This window comes from Mixophyes fleayi, chromosome 3, assembly GCF_038048845.1.
Source record: "Mixophyes fleayi isolate aMixFle1 chromosome 3, aMixFle1.hap1, whole genome shotgun sequence".
Lineage (NCBI taxonomy): Eukaryota > Metazoa > Chordata > Amphibia > Anura > Limnodynastidae > Mixophyes > Mixophyes fleayi.
In genome coordinates, this window is record NC_134404.1 from 225900903 (window position 1) to 225916877 (window position 15975).

Consider the following 15975-nt stretch of genomic DNA (forward strand, 5'->3'; position numbering starts at 1 on the left):
ACTTCCCAGATAAATAGAACACTTTCCATCAGGATGAGACAAGACAACCTAACACTGACTAGACACAGTCCTTGGGTCTAAACACCGGCCACTATTTGGCATCGGTCAGACAGGTTTTTGTACTTTACACTTCTCCCACAGTCCTAGCTTGATTGACAGGTGACATTACCCAGGATTAGAGAGATGTACCTAATAAAGTGTACACTGAGTGTATATTATTATTATCGTAGATTTATTATCGTAGATTTGTACGGCTCCACAGTGCTCCACAGGGCCGTAAATATACTATACTATAATATACTATATATATACTAATATATATATATATATATATATATATATATATATATATATATATATATATAAATACTGTATATACAGTATATTACACATTAAATTACTTTCTTGTATCTGGAAAGAGACTTTCAAAAATAATTAGTTTCCAAGCTGTGGGGGATGTCTACTACAACCTATGTACTCACCATATGTACATTGTTATCAACCAAATTGAGCTTTATATTAAGTAAGAAAACAGTAACCTTTAATGCTTTTTACTTGTTTTCTAGGGGATACTGTGCTCTGAAGAATGACATCACTACAATGTTTGCTATGAAGTATGCCTAAGATTACAAGGTACAGAGGCACTCTGATGCCTCTCAGCCCATCTGGCACTTAGAATTTGACACCTATTCCAGATGTACATGTATGACTTGGTTAAAAACGTTTTTATAGTACATCTGTATTTCAAGCCATATGCAATGATAAAAGAATTTAAGTAACAGAAACAAAAGACTGATTGAGATAGAAAAGTAATAGTATCAGAACACTGTAGCAATCCGTGCTGTTTATTGCTTTTTAAATTAATATCTTATTATTTAATCTTCTGAAAATGTTGTATTACTTTATGCTACTGTGCTTTACCTGTGCTATTGATAGCTCACGCTAATTTCTACAGGCCTACTTACTAAAAACAGGCAATAGAGATGGTTTTCTACCGCAGTTTATCACAGCGATAGAAAGCCTTCTATTGCCATGATTTATTAATAAAATATCACCAAGGCAACTGAGTGATACTAAATGGCAATACTGACTGCAAGCAATTAGGGCTTCCACACTGCTTTGCTGGGCCAGTATCCAGAGATATGCAAATACATGATGCAGCTATGTGCAGTGGAACTGAAAGTCTGGAATTAAAAAATATATATAAAAAAAATATATACTTTAGAATAATTATGTTTAGTAATTATTTCTGCTAGTCTGAAGTGTTGCTCGTTTGTTAATTTTTACTCGTCTTGACTTAAACCAGACCGATAAAAGTCCAATAGCAATACACACATATATATATATATATATATATATATATATATATATATATATATATATATTAGAGATGCTCACTGACCCCTGTGTTTTGGTTTTGGATCTGGATTACCTTTGTGTTTTGGTTTTGGTTTTGCAAAACTGCCATTGCGTGTTTTGGTTTTGGTTTTGGTTTTGTTTGGTTTTGTTTTGCTATTTTGTTGGAAAATCACTTTTTTTGGGCATAAAGTAACCAAATTTAGTGCGCTACCTGTTTCTTGGATAAGTAAGGTAATTCTAAAGCTAATAAATTCGGACGAAAACAGTTTAGTCCCTGGTAGGCCGTCCTTAATTCTGCACATGAACCTGATTGTCTTCCTCTCCATCTTAGCCTATTGGCAATGCAGCCATCGTCTTTGGGTGTATATTACACCCTACACTTCTAGTTAAAGATCTAAAGAAATGGACAAAGGCAGTTTGGTTCCTGTCTGCATCAGCCCCCCTCCCCCCATCCACTTGTAGTAAAATAGAACAAAAGCAGCCTGCATAGACTGTAGAACTAGAAATTTGAATATACAAAGAAATGGACAAAGGCAGTTTGGTTTCTGTCTGCATCACCCCCCCCCCCATCCACTTGTAGTAAAATAGCACAAAAGCAGCCTGCATAGATTGTAGAACTAAAAATTTGAATATACAAAGAAATGGACAAAGGCAGTTTGGTATCTGTCTGTATCAGATCCCCTCTCCAGTAGGAGTAAAATAGAAAACTATTCAGCCGTTATATAATCTAGAATATAAATAGAAATTGAGAAAGGCAATTTGGTATCTGTCTGCATCATAATCATCAACATCCTCATTAGCGCCCTCGTCGCCTCCACAAATCTCCCCCTCATCCTCTTCAATTTCCAAAGTGGCATCCTCAATTTGTGTATCACCGGCTACACTCGGGCTGTTCAGGCACACATCAGCAGAACTGCTGAAAGGGTCCCTCTTTATGGGTACACTAACAGAATGCTCACGATTAGACATCCCATTGTTGGATGGACTCTCCACAGGGATTGGTGTCATTTGTGATTCAGAGCAAACATTATCCTCTAATGCCTTACTGTTATCTTGCAGCTCGGCTTTGACGCGTAACAGTAGTTGTGCAACACTTGTAGGCTCGGTAACATTTTTGGATCTGCCACTAATAGACAAAGGTGAAGGCCTCATTCTCTCTTTGCCACTGCGTGTGTAGAATGGCATGTTGGCAATTTTTTTTTATCGGCACTTAACTTTTCCTCAGTTACACTTCTTTTGCACTTCAACACAGTAAAAAAAAATTGGGTGTGTGTTTTTTGGACTGATTTCAAAAGACTGTGTAGTTTGACATCGCCTTTCCCAGATACCGTACTCGGAACACTACCATCAGGACTGGTGACAGAACCTGGTTGCTGATTCTGCTCATATGTGGAGTGCTTAGAATCCATTATGAGCCCAACGCACTTGTAATGCTTCAAATTGTTTTAGATATTGCTGACAAATATGACTTTTGACAGCCAGAAATATTAATGCAAAAGAATGGGGGCCACCCCAAAAGCACTTTGGAGTGCTAAAAATTATTTGGAATATTGCTGACAATCAGGACTTTTGACAGCCAGAAATATTAATGCAAAAGAATGGGGGACACCCCAAAAGCACTTTGTTGTGCTAAATATTATATTTGAAGTCTGCTGACAGATAGTACTTTTGACAGCCAGAAATATAAATGCAAAAGAATGGGGGACACCCCAAAAGTACTTTGTTGTGCTAAATATTATATTTGAAGTCTGCTGACAGATAGTACTTTTGACAGCCAGAAATATTAATGCAAAAGAATGGGGGACACCCCAAAAGCACTTTGGAGTGCTACAAATTATTTAGAATATTGCTGACAAACAGGACTTTTGACAGCCAGAAATATCAATGCAAAAGAATGGGGGACACCCCAAAAGCACTTTGTTGTGCTAAATATTATATTTCAAGTCTGCTGACAGATAGTACTTTTGACAGCCAGAAATATTAATGCAAAAGAATGGGGGACACCCCCAAAAGCACTTGGGAGTGCTATATATTATATTTAAAATCTGCTGACAGATAGTACTTTTGACAGCCAGAAATATTAATGCAAAAGAATGGGGGACACCCCAAAAGCACTTTGGAGTGCTACAAATTATTTTTTAAATCTGCTGACAGATAATACTTTTGACAGCCAGAAATATTAATGCAAAATAATGGGGGACACCCCAAAAGCACTTGGGAGTGCTACAAATTATTTTTTAAATCTGCTGACAGATAGTACTTTTGACAGCCAGAAATATTAATGCAAATCCTCTATCCTCCTCTCCTCTCTATCGATTGTTAGCAGAATTGGAATCAGAATTGTATTGTCTGTCCCTGCTCTAATCAGCCTGTGACTACACCCTGCTCTCTCCCTCTGTCAAATGGCGATGAATTGCTGTGGAGGCAGGTATTTATAATTTTCAAGTATGACGAGTACCGAGCCCCGAGATCCGACGACGTCACGATGATGTTCCGCCTCGATTTGGATTCCTGCTCGGCTCGGTACTCGGATAGCCAAAGTTTGGGTGGGGTTGGTTCTCGGGGAATCGAGCCCGCCCATCTCTAATATATATATATATATATATATATATATATATACTATATAAATGCCTTGTGGCGTGTGTGAAAAAAAAAACCAAGCTGCAGCGCCACCTGCTGGGCAGAGTTATACACTGACCTATATATTTCTTGAAGGAGAAGTGACAGTTGGGAGTGGTTGGTGGTTGCCGGGGGTGACAGTGGGGAGTTTTTAACACCTTAAGTAGCTTGATGAAGGATGTGGCGATAAAGATGAAGGATGAGGTGAGGGAGAAAAATGATGAGGTGGTGACATGTGGACAAAACCACGTTAAAAAAGGGCGCTTGTGTCGGGAAGTAACGCTCTTCCCCTGAGGAGGCCTGGGCTAGGCCCAAATGCATGACAAGAACCTTATTAACACCTTAAGTAGCTTGATTTGACTAGAATGCATGAGTATCATGCACGGGTTAACTTGTATATATATATATTTGGAAACATGGTTCATCTGTGGAGTAAAAAATTCCTATCCTAGTCTACATATGAATAATGCCCATCTACTAGAGATGTAGAAGCTGGTTAAGATCCAAAGAGCTATATAATGTTTGGTCAGGATTAGGTTTAGCTTCATGTAACACCTTGAAACTGGCCATATAACCTATTACAGTTAAATATCTTGTAAGGGTTTCACAGGCAAATAATTAGAGAAAATGAGAAAATTTATAATTTCAGATATTGTGGTTTCAGGCGTTATCGTGATTTCAAATATTTACCATACACCAGATTGAGCAATCAGTGATTTATGATACAAAAAGAACAGTGCGGCGGCCATCTTGAAGTGCACTCCGGCGCCGGGAGGGTTAGTACCCGACACAGGAGGGGTTAAATCACTGGCGCTAGGTGCCGCATGAAATGTTGTTAATTAAAATGTTTTTTTTTTAAATAAAATAAATATGCTTTATATGTGTGCGCTGCAGTGCTGGGTAAAAATGTAAATAATAATAATGTTTGGGGATGTATATGTGCAGGCGCTGCAGCGCCATTAAAGAACCGGCGCCAGGAGTGTAACTATGTATACTTAAAATGTAATAATGTGATTTAAATGTAACTGTGTATTTTAAATGTATATGGAGGTGTACATGTATAAAATAAATGTAAAGAGTACTCACCCTGTGCTGGGGCTGCAGAGGCAGCCCTGGATCCCCTTCACCCCCAGGCAGCCAGCTTCAGTGGCTGCCGGAGGGACTTCCACACTTATCTCCTGCAATCAAAGACCTCAGGGAGGTGCAGCGCCAGGAAGCTAAGTCCTTAGTTGGAGCTCAAAGAGCTTCAACTACCGATAGGGCAGGGACTGCTGCCACAGGATCTGGTTGTTCTCACCTGGAACTATTTTCGGCCAGGGAGCAGAGCCAGACCCCGAAGCAGGGTCCATGGATTTAACTGTGGGTGGGAGATTTAAAAGATAAATCTCTCACCCCAGACAGAGAGGCACCAGGTGAGGAGAGTGGGCTGATCTCCCCTCTCCCTGGCAACTTCTGGACAGGGGGGAAGTATACTCCCCCATGCCACTAGTTGCAATGTAAAAGGTGTTAAACCTCTCTGGGTTGATTCATGTGTAGGCTGCATGAATCAACCCAGATTGGTTAAAGGGACAGGAGGATGGATTACCTCCTACTAAGACCTGTCTCCAAACATGTATAAAAAGGCTCTGTTTTGTATTAAAAGTTGTTGTTCTCATCTCATCTGACCTGATCACTGGTACCTTTAACCAGTGAAGAGCAAATAAACATCACTTGCTTCAAAGACCATCTTGCAAACTTCTTAATATTCTGATTCCTGTGACCAACAGATTAGACCCAACTCTAATCCGTTCCTGGTTGTTCTGAGGTTTGGACCCAGCACCCAGTACCACCACTCTGCTGCTACCCAGCAGCTCTGGCCAGTGGGATAGGCCAGGGCGGATCCATCCACAGCAACCCTGATCCATTGGAAGAGGTCAGGGGTACCAGCCCAGGTACACCAGTAACGGGGTACACCGGCAGCATCAGTTACTCTGAAGAAACCTGGTTATGGATGCGGGTAAGGAGTCCACTGGTAGCAGCAGTCCCTCCTACTGTGGCGGGAGGGCGCACTTGGGATAACGAAAGGGAATGATGGCAAAATAAGCCCAGCCGGTTTCCAGCAGCAACAGACAGGGTGGCATAGGCGGTCACACTCTCCATCATCATCATCATCATCATGGTTTATTTGTCCCAAAATTCTGTAGCATGGGGGATTGGGTATATTATGTTGCTAGTTCGTCTTTAGCGCACAGAGACTTGACATTTACAGCAGTCCATTAAATTGAAGCACAAAACTAATATTCCTTTTAAAGTATTGTCCTATTCTTAAATATTGTTACCATTGTTGTGTTACCTTTGTTCCTTCCTGAGATTGATTGCAATGCCTAACCTAACTGTATAATTCATAAACAATAAGATTGACAGGTGGTGCAATTGTTTCCTTTCTTCTGCTGGGTGGTGCTGGAAGGATCAGAGTATTCAAAGAGAAAGTTTAACATCACACTAGGTAATCACATCCCTGATTCCTGATTTCATCATATACAATTAATAGTTGGGTGGTGCATCCAAAACATAATGACATACATAAACTAAAGACTAGAAGAGTATGTACTATATGGGGCACTCTGTGAAATGGTAGTTAATTGATAATACCAATAATACTATTAAAACTCAATATTTATTCAATTCTATTTAAAGCGGTTCCCAATTGATCCAAAATCATCCACCAGTATGTTTCTTTAAAAATGTATGTAAATCGACTCTGCGAACTCCTGAATTCAAGGAACAGATCTGAAGATACGTATGCTGATGAATATGGGTGTAGGTCTGCTTTGCTCTATTACACAAGACACTGCAGATACGTCCAATGCCTATGTGGAATAGACATTCGCAAGGTACGGACAGAAAAAAATAACTATTGAATTAATGTTACCTGTTAAAAATATAATCATTACTGACTAAACAGTTAAAAAAAATTATTTTATTTTTATTTTTTTCCATGAAATACATTTATTAAATGATCTTAAAGTCTACTGAACATAAAATACATTTTTACAGTTGATCCTGATTGCAAACACATGTTATAGCATGCATACGTGGCTGTCACCACTAGCAATCAGGACTTAGACTAGCCCTGTAGTTGGAGCACGAGATACAGCAGAAAGCAAGTAACTTTGAAATGTGCAAACTGTGATTTGGATGTGGGAGCATGCGCTCAAGTTTGGTACACCCTTACAGTACATTGACAGTGCACTCCCAGAAAATCGTAGACTGTAGTGTGACCTTTGTGTATGTAGATGCAGTGAACATTGCTGCGTTCACTGGCATATGTCCCAGTTCTGGGCATGAGCAGAATGATTTTGTGTGTGATATGCACAAAATTGGTAGATACATTCATTGATAAATCGGACCGTACAAGTATAATAATGTTTTTTTTGCTGATACTTTCAGTTTTTCAGTAGTGTCTCACTTGAAATTAATTTCACATCCAATCATAAATTATAAAGCATAAATAAAGAAAAGCAATGCTATTTTCTCTTAATTTTAAATTCAACTTATTAAACAAATGAGATTTAGTGGATAAAGCTAGCATACCTTTTAGAATACTGGGCTGTCCTGAGTAAATTGTTACCATACAAGTGTAGCTCCCACAACATGTGTGTCCAGCGCAGCCCCTAAACACATCACTGCTTACAAGAAAAATGTACCCAAAAGGTCCACCATTTGAAAAACAGGAAATGACAACCGAGAAACAGAACAATTCCTCCCCAAGTCTATTGGACCTATTTATTATATTAAGATACACGCCTACTCAGTGATACTGGCTGGCACGGTAAAGCTTTACTTCTCCAGGCCCGTGGGTTGACCAATGGGCTTTCAGATCCACTTGTAAAAAAAAAGTTTCAAAATATCTAAAAAAAAAAATAATAATAAACTATTATTTTTAATATTAGTCACTTTTGAAAACATGCTTTAGTTGCATAGTAAAGCATTTTTTCATTAAACATTTCCTGCTATCGCCATTCCTGAGATGGCGGTAGCAGAAGAAGGATCATCATCACCTATTTATATAGTGCCACTAATTACGGAGCACTGTGGAGAGAACTCACTCACATCAGTCCCTGTCACATTGGAGCTTACAATCTAAATTCCCTAACATACACAGAGAGAGAAAGACTAGGGTCAGTTTGAAAGCAACCAATTAACCTACCAGTGTGTTTTCGGAGTGTGGTAGGAAACTAGAGCACCCAGAGGAAACACACACAAACACAGAGATAATATACAAACTCCACACAGATAAGGCCATGGTTGGGAATCGAGCTCATGACCCCAGTGCTCTGAGGCAGAAGTGCTAACCACTAAGCCACTGTGCTGCCCAGAAGGATTGCGGCGATCCATGATAAATAGGCTTGTCCATGGGGAAGTCTATCCACGGAGAAAGACAGTGAATTTTTGTCACCGGCAGGACTCTGTACAAGGTTAATTTAGCCATTCACATCAGTCCCGCCCTATTGGAGCTTACTGTTTAAATACCCTATCACACACAACAGTCCACTTTTATCAGAAGCCAATTAACCTATCATGTCTGTACAGTGTTCATGTTCAACCAAGGGTGCTGGGCATTTTGGAATAACTGAGCACCCTATGGGGGGAGGGCCTGCCAGGGACCACACAAATAGACCCAGTCAGTTACTATTTCTTTGTGCCATCTGAATCAACAGTACACAGTGTAACAAATAGGGTATATAATCCGTATAATGATACATAAAAATACATATATAGGCTAAATCTATTTTGCACTGGTCAACTGTGTATATATTATTAACAATCAAAATGTGTATTACTTGGCAGAGGCTGACAAGCAGAAGCACAGGGGCTGAGGCAGACTGGTAGAGACAGTGGCACCCAATCCCTGGCCCACAGGTGAGTGACTGGGAACATTGCTCTACACCCAGTGGGACTGAGGAATAGTAAGCTGAGCACCCCAGGGATAGAGGTCAGGGGAGGGACTACAAAAGACATACTTTTTAATTATACATTATATTTGTTACACTCTGTACTGTTGAATGGGGAGTACAGACATTTAGCCATTCACTATCATGCTATTTTGCCTTCTATTCTGGTAAAAATATTTTATTTAAATTGTGATTTATGAATAAATATGTGTCTGCTCTATGGAGCTCCCCCATTCTTCTTTCAGAATAAAAATAATATTTCAAAACAATATAAAACTATTTATTTTTTTCAGAAAAAAGAACTGCTACCTTTAATGTGTTAAAAAAGGAGAAAAGAAAAGAAAGTAACTTAATCGGAAAGCACTATATATATAAAACTAAAATATAGTTCTTATTGATAAACTATTACAAATGTCAATTTATAAACAGAACGTAGTTTCAAAGCAGCGAAATATAAAAGATAGTAAAATAGTATTAGTGATTATAAAATTTTAGAAATAAATGATTAAAAATAGTTCTGTATTTGTGAGTTTTTAACAATCACATACAGTGTGTTATTATTTCTCCTAATTTGCACCTCCAGGAAGGTTATAATATCACATTAGTTATTAGATTTAATTACTACTTGTAACTTTTATTCACAGAAAATATCTTTGTGGCTCAGTTATTAGCCAGATAAGTTATTCCTTCATGTATTATTCACTAATCTTGTATATCTCACTGGATACCAAGCATTGCGCTTCAGACACACTATCATTCATTCATGCACAGAAGCTGAACTTATTGTAATGAATTACGTTTAGCAGGAAAAGCTGTAACATCTCTTAGATACCAAGTCCCTACATAAGAGCCGTTTCTCTCCCTTAAACTTAAAGTTATATATCTTTAAAATGCATTGATATCTCATATATTGTTCAGACCCTTTAACAAACCACAGACATGGCAGACATGCCATCATTTATTAAAAAATATTTGATGATTAAAAATTACTCCTATAATATGAAAGAGACATCTATATTGTTTTTTAGGATATACAAATCTGTGAAAAATTAGACTGATGCGGTATCTCTTTCTTCTTATTTTTGTTTTTCTGTCTTCTCTCTTTGTACCACTGGACCATTAATGTGTTCACAGTTTGCCATTTGAGGTTCACAGATTGCATTCAAGGTACACTGACATAAAAAGATCTTCAAAATGATGTAAAATTTCACTTGAATTTGTGCAAAATGACAAGCACAAGTACACACTGAATCAAATATTGTTAGACAGGCTCAAACACAGGCTCTCGTTTTTTTGACCAGTACAATTTGAGAAAATCCAATGAATTTTCGAGTTTTGGACCAATTCCGATGAACTGGTTTGAGAAATGAATCTTGACCTTTCGCTTACAGAGGACTGGTGCTTCTCTACATTCAAAGTACTGTGAGTGTATAAAATGCGCTAGTTGAACCATGGACGCTATTCTTCTTTGACAGGTAGGGAAGCATAGAGACATGAATTACCATATTAATTGTAAGCTTGTGAGCAGGGTTCTCTTACCTCTCTGTCTGTATGTATTACCCAGTATTGTTTTATTACTATGTTCGTTCCCAATTGTAAAGTGCTACGGAATTTGCTGGCGCTATATAAATAAATGTTGATGATGATGATGATATTAACATCAGTGTATTCATTTCCAGATTTATTATCTGCTGCTGAAGTTCTGATTTCTGTAATTTGCCAGACAAAAGATTTGCTGTGTAGCAAGTGGACAGAGGTGCTTGGTGAGTTTGTCTTTTGTAAATAGCTAATGTGACATTATATGATAAATGAAGAGGAGGTTTGATGTTTGCGACTCAAACTGGACACAGGCCTCACTCTTGCTTTGGGCCCTGCTCATTGGTGAGGGCTGCTGTCTTGCCTTGTGATTGGTTGGTTATTCCAGAAAGTAAGAGAACTGGGGCGGAATTTTTGAGGCATGGTATCCACCTATTCCTTAGTGGAGTACATAGTCAACATTTTTAAGCAAGGTTGATTGGAGATGCCAGAGTTGTGTAATCTGCTGTAAGATGAAAAAATTGCGTTGAATGAGCTCGGCAGAGCTGCTAGATTGATGCCCATAAAATTAACAAATATCGCAAAAACACAATAAATTATTTTAGACCAAGAGACCTAGGAAACAGTTTAAAGACTGTTGTGCTTCCACAGCAAAGGAAATAGTCCTTTTTTTTGTAATGTAAAATGTATTTTCTATAGTGTGCTAGATTACCTGTTGCATCATTATTGACTGTTAAAAATATATCTTAGCAGCTGGAAATGGCGTTTTTAGTCACTTCTCACTTGCATGCCAAGTGAATGAATTCAAGCCAGACCTCAAAACTCCTAGTTTAATGTGAACTGAGACACAGCAAGCAAAAGCCTGATATTGTCTAATTAGAAGTGTGTCTTCAATAATATCTAAGCTGAGTTGTCTTGCTAGAAATGATATATAGATATAGATTCCTGCAATCTGAAAAGGTTAAGCTGTTGTTACTGAGATTTTACCCGTTATTGATATTTCTTCAGAAAACAGTCATGGATAACACATGCAGACATTTGCTTTCTAATTGCTACAGCAGGCTACCACTGTGAAGAACAAAGGGAATATTTAGCACATCGTAAATTCTTTTGGAGCCCTGCAGAGTGGCTTGAGTTCAGATTACACGTTTATAACCAGCATTTGAGAGTAATTTCAACTTAACTTTGAAAAAGTGGGTGGGGAGCTGTTGAATGCTTTTTTCCCCCAATTCCTTCTTTCTGAGGTTCTTTTGTGTTCTGGTTACGAAACATTTGGCCATTGTATCTAAATTCCTGTAACTATGACTGCACATATTTGAAATTGCAGGAAAAGAACAGAACTTTATAATGTCACGTCTTCTTAAACTATATCACCTATACTAACAAATACTGAAGACAATGCTCTGGCACCTACCTGTGCATATTTAAGTTATTTGCACTGGCTTCCTGTCTACTTAGGCCCCCAGAACCTCAACACTGTCCTGTAGTACAGTCATGGCCAAAAGTTTTGAGAATGACTCAAATATTGGTTTTCACAAAGTTTGCTGCCTCAGTGTTTTTAAACCTTTTTGTCAGATGTTGCTATGGTATACTGTAGTAAAATTTCAAGCATTTCATAAGTGTCAAAGGCTTTTTTTTAACAATTACATTAAGTTTATGTAAAGAGTCAATATTTGCAGTGTTGACCCTTCTTTTTGAAGACTTCTGCTTGGCAATGGCATGCTGACAATCAACTTTTGGGCCAGATACTGAGTGATGGCCGCCCATTCTTGCCTAATCAATGGTTGGAGTTTGTCAGAATTTGTGGGTTTTGGTTTGTCCACCCGCCTCTTGAGGATTGACCACAAGTTCTCAATGGGATTAAGGTCTGGGGAGTTTCCTGGCCATGGACTCAAAATTTAATGTTTTGACCCCGAGCCACTTAGTTATCACTTTTGCCTTATGGCAAGGTGCGCCATCATGCTGGAAAAGGCATTGTTCATCACCAAACTGTTCTTGGATGGTTGGGAGAAGTTGCTCTTGGAGGATGTTTTGGTACCATTCTTTATTCATGGCTGTGTTCTTTGACAAAATTGTAAGTGAGCCAATTCCCTTGGCTGAGAAGCAACCCCACACATGAATGGTCTCAGGATGCTTTACTGTTGGCATGATACAGGACTGATGGTAGTGCTCACCTTTCCTGCTCCAGGCAAGCATTTTTGCAGATGCACCAAACATTCTGAAAAGGAATTCATCAGAGAAAATGACTTTACCCCAGTCCTCAGCAGTCCAATCCCTGTACCATTTGCAGAATATCAGTCTGCCCTTGATGTTTTTCCTGGAGAGAAGTGGCTTCTTTGCTGGCCTTCTTGACACTGAGCCATCCTCCAAAAGTCTTTGTCTCACTGTGCGTGCAGATGCACCAACACCTGCCTGCTGCCATTCCTGAGCAAGCTCTGCACTGGTGGGAGTGGTCTCACTCACAATTTTGCCTAAGAACACAGCCATGAATAAAGAATGGTAACAAAACATCCTCCAAGAGCAACTTCTCCCAACCATCCAATAACAGTTTGGTGACGAACAATGCCTTTTCCAGCATGATGGAGCACCTTGCCATAAGGCAAAAGTGATAACTAAGTGGCTCGGGGATCAAAATATCGAAATTTTGGGTCCATGGCCAGGAAACTCCCCAGACCTTAAGCCCAGTGAGAACTTGTAGTCAATCCTCAAGAGGCGGGTGCACAAACAAAACCCCACAAATTCTGAGAAGCTCCAAGCATTAATTAGGCAAGAATGGGCAGCCATCAGTCAGTATGTGGGCAAGAGGTTGATCAACAGCATGCCAGGGCGAATTGCAGAGGTCTTCAAAAAGAAGGGTCAACACTGCAAATATTGACTCTTTGCATAAACTTAATGTAATTGTCAATAAAAACCTTTGATACTTACAAATCCTTGTAATTTAACTTCAGTATAACATAGCAACATCTGACAAAAGGTCTAAAAACACTGAAGCAGCAAAGTTTGTGAAAAAACAATATTTGTGTCATTCTCAAAACTGTTGGCCATGACTGTACCATCACATAATTGCTCATTTAACCGTCAAATAAATAAACTAATAACACAAATATATTACACGGCCTTCCATTGATTACATATGTATGTTGTATGGTTTGTATGCTCCTTGGAGAACAGAGAGCTTTTCTTTGAATATTTGAACTTACAAAAGCTCCAAAAAGACTTTAAAATACCCTTTGCACTCTGGGTATGCCCAATGGTTGTACAGTCAACTTCACCTTTGACCATTTGTACAAAGCCTTCTTTTTTACATTTCTAGTTGAACTAGTTGGTAAAAGCATTTGTAATTGTATGACAAAAGCACAATAATAGCTTTTGTGCTTTGGTGCACTTGCCATAAATGACCCAATTGATGTCATGTGGACACACCTATGGGATTTGTACAACAAGGACTACGCCAATGTTGTTTGTGGCTTTTGGGTCTCTCCAATGTAGCTATTAATAAGGTCTGTGCATGTGCAGTAAAACAAACAGGCCCTAGCAGTAAGCAGCCAAGCACAACTCTCTCAACTCCTCTCTTGCAGGTTTCCTGACATAAGTTTAACTTAGCTCCATTAAGTTCCTCATGTTTCTAAAGTCACCAGCATGAGGAAAACATTTGTTAATGTACCAAAAATCTTAGTGACAAGCACAGACACATTTATCGTATGCAAATTGCTTGATACTAAAGGCCCACCTCATGCAACATTAAATTGTGAAACTGAGTTTTCTGCAGATGCACAGGGATATCTTTAGACTTTTGATTTTGTGATCACCTGCTTTTTTGTAAAACAAAATGATCAACAGCATCAATCTTTATGAAACGTTCATGCTATTTTTTCTAATGAGAATCTGAATCTTAATACTGCAACACTATTGTGCAATAGTAATGCTGAAAACTAACATTTATGTCTTGCTGCAAATTTGGACTGTACTGAGCCCATTGTTGCAGTTTATGCTGAGCTATTTTTTTAAGAGATATTTCAGTCTCAGCATATCTCTACTCAAAAAAGGCACATTGCTTGAATGGATGTCTTACCACATATAAAACTTAATGAGAACAACTTGTACTGTATGTGCCAAACTGATTTTTTATTTGCTGTTGGCTATTCAATTTTCTATTTAAAGAAGTTAGATTAAATAAACAAACAACTTTTTAAACTGAAAATAGACCTTGTGCTGTGTAGATTAACATACTTCTTGTTACACTTCTGCAGTGTACTCTGGGACACATGACATTTCCAACGTGTTTATCTATACAATTCAACAGGTTTGAGGAATATCAGTAAAAAATAAAAATAAAGCAACGCATAAGATATAGATTGTCTGTCTGTAATACAGTCTATTTTTTTTACGTACTGTTTAAATGTAGCAAAAAATAATCAACAGCAATTAACAATAATAGTTTGCCTAGAACATACATAATGAGGCAGCAATATAAGAAAGTTTCAGTGTGTACAAGAATATAAACAATTATTGTGGAAAAGAAAGACAGAATAGGGAGAGAAAGGGAGCGGTGGAGGAAGTGGGGTAGATAGGTGCTCAAAAAAATAAAATTAAAGGGTGACCTCTCACATCGTATGCTAAGGTAGAGCTCTAGGATGTGGCTAATAGGGCCATAGAAGAACGGTGCCATTTAAGAAGGCCAATGCTTTGTTCCCAGTTGTAAAGCCCTTAGGAATATGGGCTATATAAATACATATATTAATAATATTAATAATAATAATAATAATAATAATAATAATTAATAATAATAATAATAATTATTATTATTATTATTATAAGATGTTATTCAATATATTGAGGTGGTTCAATAAACCTGATAGTTTGGGTAAGAGTGTAGTATTAAAGTAATTCTATCGTTTTCAAATAAGCATTGCATAGGCGATTGTATTGTGTTTCTAACACACAAAGTGATTTATTTTAGCAGATGTAATTAGTCAACAATTCAATACATTATTATATTATGATACAGTACAGTACAGCCAATACCAAAAGATAAATACATACCGCTGCTATCGTATGCGCTCGCTGCTCACCCACGGGACCCGGTGAACAGTATATCTGTTAGAATACTGTGATCAGTGAAGACTGAGAGCTTGGTGCACAGCTATGATCATATATACACAGTCAGTGTTACAGAAAACAATGCAAATGACGTGGCTTGCTTCTATAGGTCCAGACATCAGATGGGTCCAGGCTAAACAGGTCATAGGCTGATTCAATCTAAGGAATCCAAAGGTGGGGGTCGTCTCTCCAGGGGATGAGCTTCTTTCTTCCCGCCAATGCTCCAGTTACAATTAGCATTTCATAGCCAACATCATACAAAGGTTTATTCCCTAATATCAATAACTAAATTATGCAATGTGCGATCTCTTTGCCGACTGCACCGGACAGCTGCTGATGATTAGGGTTTCAATATGATACTAGGCATGATACCTTTCCTATAACCTGAACCTTGAATATCACTGAAGTGTACATATAATCATTATAT

General features: G+C 38.2%; 1 long non-coding RNA gene across 1 annotated transcript in view; it reads left to right on the forward strand.

The window, feature by feature from the left end:
* The first annotated feature begins 582 nt into the window (after positions 1–582).
* LOC142142894 (uncharacterized) overlaps positions 583–15975 on the forward strand; it is a 37128-nt gene continuing 21735 nt past the window's right edge. The window contains exon 1 of the long non-coding RNA XR_012689382.1: positions 583–633. This is a non-coding gene — a long non-coding RNA (uncharacterized LOC142142894). The remainder of the gene's footprint in view (positions 634–15975) is intronic.